Here is a 5,404-nt window from a genome sequence, read left to right as displayed (position 1 = left end):
CACCCAAAACCTGTCCTTAGACCTTGTGCCGCAACAAAGAGGAGGAGAAGAGGGCTTGGACGTTCATGCAATTCAAGTTCGAGTTGCTGGAATTTTTAGGTGTTTCCTCTCCTTTAATTTCAATGGTTAAATTTACTTTTCTTTGTCTTGTACGTATGAGGAACTAAACCCCCCCTTGGCTAGGGGGGATTCGAAACCATGATCATGCTTGCTATATGATTTGATTACCTCTAATTGCGTTTCATAAGTTGTGAATTCAATTCACTTATCTATTTGAATTAAACTGATTTGTGTGTGTTGGTTGAGAGTGCATGCTTAATTATCATGCGTAAATCTAATGCTAGGATATAAGGAAGTTTCACCTAATCGTTACAAACTTATATTCACAAGTAGTAAAAGTTGATGATCTCAATTGCGTTAAGTAAATTCTTGGCATAAGTTTCATGCAATTCATAGTAACAAGTGCTTCGTCAATGCTTATGGTTTTCAAAGAACTTAATGATTCTTGCTTGTATCTCTATTATGCAATTCATGTAGGGAACTTGTGGGGAATGCTTTGGGTTGTCGTATGCAATCATCCAATTCAATAATGTTAGGAAAATCTGAGGGTTAATTAGTGCAATTCACGGTTAATCTGGGGCGTTGAGAATTCATGGTTTATTGAAAAGCAATTAGAAATCGTTTTGAGTGCAAGTATGGCATGTGTGGAGATGAACCCCTTAGCTAGCCTTCATTCCATTCATTAAATCCAAATTCGTTTTAAAATCCGTTCGTTTTACAAAGTTTTAAGTTTTGTTTTCAAATTCGTCAAAATCAAAATCCCCCTTTACTTGGAGTGTCAAATTAGTTAGAAATCAATTTAGTTGTGTTTTTAAAGTATCTTGAGTCAAGTTATAACTATTTTCGTCCAAATTCTTCTCTAGTGCTCAAAACTGCTCAGAAAGTAATTTTAAGGCAGTTTTGAGTCTTTTGGTTTGTCTTAGTGTTTTAAACTTTAGTTTTGCATTCTTTGGGTCTAGTTTGGTGTTTTATATTGTGTTTTTACGTTTTTGAGTCAAATCCAAGTGATTAACAATCCCTCCTAATCCCCGGTCCAGAACGATCCCTAATTACATTCTTCACTACAATTGATAAAAATAGGGTTTAATTTGTGTTCGTATAATTCTCACATCAATAATTATCTCTTAAACCCTTTGGCTAAATACCTTAGCAACTTCAAACCTTTGAATTCCCAGAACTTCGCAGAATTCTCAGAGCCTTCAGACTTTCCAGAAACTTATCTCGTTCTTCAGTTCTTGCCCCCTAATTCCGATTTTCTTCCCATCTTCTCCTCAAAATCATCTAATGGCACCCAAAGTTGCTCGAACTCAATCTCCTTGCGAGACTGGTAAAGGGATTTCCAATATGCGTCATTTACTCAAAGGCCTTCATTGTCCTCGGGCAGGCCTACATACTGAACTTTTTTTCGAAGAGGGATGAGTACATTTCTTGGGGCCTGCTTGGACTTCTCAGGTCCCTGTAGCTATAGAAAACAATATGCCCAAGGAGAATTGGTACACCCTTAACCCATTTTAGGCTAAGTCGGGCATTTCATCTTCTAAATGGTCAAACCACCATCGCGGCTTTCGACTTATGAAGGATGAGGCATAGACATAATGGATAAATGAGCTCGAGCCCATCTTTAAAAGGAAATGGATGAACAACGGAATTTATAAGCTGATAGTGTTGTGCAAGTCGACTGTGATTGCTAAGCCCGAGCTACTGACAATTGCACTGCTTTTCTGGAACTCGGGCACCGACAGTTTTGACTTCAGCATGGGCCCCATGTCTCTGACCATCCCCGATATAGCACAGGTCTTCGGGCTAAGGCCCTCGGGTAAGGTCGTAGATGTTACCTATGATTGGATTTTTCTTTCTCACTCGACCGCTGAAAGCTTGGGCAGCTCTGCTCTCTTTCTTGAAATGGAATATAACTCCTCAACCTTCAAGAGATACGGAACCTCATTTACAGGCTTCAACCCATTTGCAAAGAAGGAATTTGGCCCCTCTTCCTCCAATGCCAACAGAGATCAGGAGCACATGTACTTTCTCCTCTACTAGCTCAACAAACACGTCTTTCCCAATAAATCTAAAGGAGTGAAAGTGGAATGGATTCCTCTAGTAGAAACTCTTCACAACTTTGACGATGTAGCCACGGGCCCCTTCCTCCTTGCTCATCTCTATTATCTTCTGTATAAGATTACCAAGGGTGAACCATTCGAAACCAACCAAGGTTTGGCTTCAATGGTATTTCCCTGAGCTTCGGGCTCCCAACCTTGGATTTCCATAAAAAAATGGCCCCTGCTGGAATCTTCGCTGAGGCCCCTCCCACTAATCATTCCACCTTCTGCTGCCTCTACTTTTTTAGAGTTTGCAGGACTCGGGCAGACTTGGAATGGGGAACGTCCGTGCTGAGGAGATATCCTTAGTTCTCTGACCAAACTTTCCAAGATGCTTTTGGAAGAGACGCTAGCCCTTTTGTAGAGAGAAATTTATCAGCTGTATACAACCAAGGGACCTAGCTTAGGGAGTAAGGAGTGACTGCTATGAGCACGGGCTGGAGGTTTACCATTGCAACTTCTGTGCTAGACAATTGGGGTTTAGACAAGCTATTCGGGTGCCCTTCTTCGACTTTATTCATTGTAGTACCTCTTATCGTCTTCACTCTCCACAAGAAGTCACATTCCGAACTGCTCAACGAAGTCTCGAGGTATTGAGCAAGGTTGCCCGAGAGCCCATGGACCTGAACTTTGAATGCCCTTCAAGCTTCTCTTCTTAGTGGGAAGAAAAATGGACTAAGAAGTATGGAAGAAACCTGCGCAAAGTCCATGACTGTTTTTTTAAGCAACTCTCAATCAAATCTTATCCAAAGCCAAATGAGCTTGCATATTGGAAGGAAATGATTCATCAGAAGAATCAACTCCTTCTAATAGTTACCTATTACCTTTTTTTTTTTTTTTTAACTTGTAATTTCATGAATCTGCCTTCTTCTAAAACTTTTCTTGGTTTCCTTACACTTGCAGCTCAAGGCAACTTCACAAAAATGGACGTCGGGCATGATGAAGAGGTTGGGGATGCCTTTGTCCTTCAAGAAGCCACAACTGAGGCAAAGAGACAAGGCATTGGAGCAGGTGGGGATGTTTCTGAGCTACTTGGAGACTCAGAAGGTGAGGTTGAGCCTGTTGTGGAAACTCGAGCCACACGGCGGACTCGGGCAACAGTAGTGGAATCTTTAGAGTCCGAGCTTGAAGAGCGATCTCGGGCTCAGCTTTCCATCCATGGTTTGCGAGGAACCCCTACAAAGAAGAGAAGAAGGGCATAGGTCGCTAAATCCTCCAAGTTTTTTGCTTTTGTGGCTGAGGCGAGCGTGGGTAGGAAGAAACATAAAGCTTCTAGTAAGTGAATTTTGTTTTAACCTTTCCTTCTTACTTACATTTTGTGTTTAAGAGCTAACAACTTCATTTTTTTGTGTTTAGGGCTTAAGCAACCAAGAAGCCTATTATCGTTTCCAGGGAAAAGCCATTAAAGCAAAGTTGTATCAGAAAGACAAGCCTGTTCTTGATGCTATCCTCAAGGAATTGGAGGTAAAGGTTCGATTCTTTTAAGTACCCTGCTTTCCTTTATTCTTTCAATATTTACACTAACTCTGTACTTGTATGTTTAAATAGGACATTAGAGGTGAAAGGTCCATTCAGCCCGAGGCTTCATCTCTGTCTGCCTGATCAACGTATGATTCCCCCTCTCAGGCTAAGCCTTCAAAGGTATTTCTCTTTTCCACACTTTATACTTGTATTCCCATCATCATAGAGTTTTAATACCTAACCTTTCTTTTTATAGGCTAAGGTTGGAGTAGCTGTACCCTTAGTTGGGCAAAGCTCTACCTCTATTCTTTCAACTTTTCCTCCAAATGGTGGCTTCTACTTCCTAGTTTGACCCGTCAACTAGGGAAATGTTGCACTTTGTGGAATATGACAACAATTCAGTGAGTACTTCGATCTTAAATCTTTATGTCTTAATATCTTTTATTTATACTTATTTTCCGTTCTTATTTTCCCCTGCCATCTCCAGCACATGAGTCACAGCAACCAACAATAACAGCATTTAGGGAGCCTATAGTCCCTGAGATCCCCGTGGTCTTAGAGGCATTTAGCCCACGGGCTTCTCCTCATCCAGTAATCATTACAAAGGGGTTTCCTCCTTCTACTCAAGACCTTGCTTGGTGAGGGTTCGGGCACTCCTCATTCTCCAGTTAGTGGAAGTGATCCTCCTTCACAACCAAGAGTCATTACCCCTCCTTTTAAGTCCTCGTGCTCCATTTAGGTATATTGACTTCTCTCATCTTACCTTTCTTCATTCTGAATTGTAGTCCTTCTCCCAACTTTGTTTTACTTGGTTTTGCAACAGGGCCCTAAAGAGGACTCGGGCAATTTTCCTCCATGTCTGGTGCACAAAACGGAACTTCCTCGACCTCTTTTAGCTTCTGGGGTCATAGGGATTCCTATTATTAGGCCTAAGAAAAAGATGAAAACCACCATTGCTCTTATAATCATCACTACTCCTATTTCTCGAGCTTCATCCTCTGCTGATACCTCATCTATTGCTATGCCCTTTGAAGAAGTTGAAGCACTGCCCTCTTCTCCTTCACCTATTTCCACAACTGCAGCTTTGCCCGAGCTTTCTAAAGAGTTCGGGCAACTCAAGACAAAGCCAAAATCCTTAAGGCATCCCTCTGAATCTTCTGGCTTTCAAAAGCATCGCCAAGTCTTTCAAGAGTGAGTGAAGAGGGAGTTTTCAGCTTCCTTCAGCCTCAATGCTCTTCACGACGTAGAGAAGGCCATAACAGATATGTTCAAGGCTAATCAACTATCAAGAGTTCAACATGAGTCATTCCTTTCATATTTTGAGAACTTGAAGGAGTCATTCCTTTCATATTTTGAGAACTTGAAGGCTTTTAGGGATCAACATTAGAAGGCTGAGAGGCAAGCCAATTGAGTGAGGTGTTTTAAGGATAAACAATCCAGTACTTCCACCATATTCAACAGCTAGCAGATGAAGGTTTAGTGATAGAGGAGAGGATCAAGGTGGTGACTTCTGAAATCTAGAAGTTAGAAGAGCAATTTGCTATGCTAAAGGCTGAGCATGCGACTCTCATTGGCATACTCAAATAACAGTTCGAAGAAGTGAAAAAGGCAAATCTGGAACTGGAACATACTGAGTCTTTACTTGTTAATAGTAGCACTATTTTGATCGAGCCTACCAGAATTTTTACAACTATGCAGACTTACTACTCCAGAATAATCACTCTGGGTGAAGATGTAAATTTGTTAGGCTAGGGCCATTGTAACTTTCTTTTTATGAAATAAAA

The 5,404-nt window shown here is 41.1% G+C and overlaps 1 pseudogene; it reads left to right on the top strand.

The window, feature by feature from the left end:
• Positions 1 to 1,344: 1,344 nt before the first annotated feature.
• On the top strand, positions 1,345 to 4,815 carry LOC148690584 (uncharacterized; annotated as a pseudogene).
• The last annotated feature ends 589 nt before the right edge of the window (positions 4,816 to 5,404 follow it).

Source organism: Pyrus communis, chromosome 15, assembly GCF_041283825.1.
Source record: "Pyrus communis isolate YQ-2024b chromosome 15, ASM4128382v1, whole genome shotgun sequence".
NCBI lineage: Eukaryota > Viridiplantae > Streptophyta > Magnoliopsida > Rosales > Rosaceae > Pyrus > Pyrus communis.
This window is presented reverse-complemented; position numbering and strand designations above follow the sequence as displayed.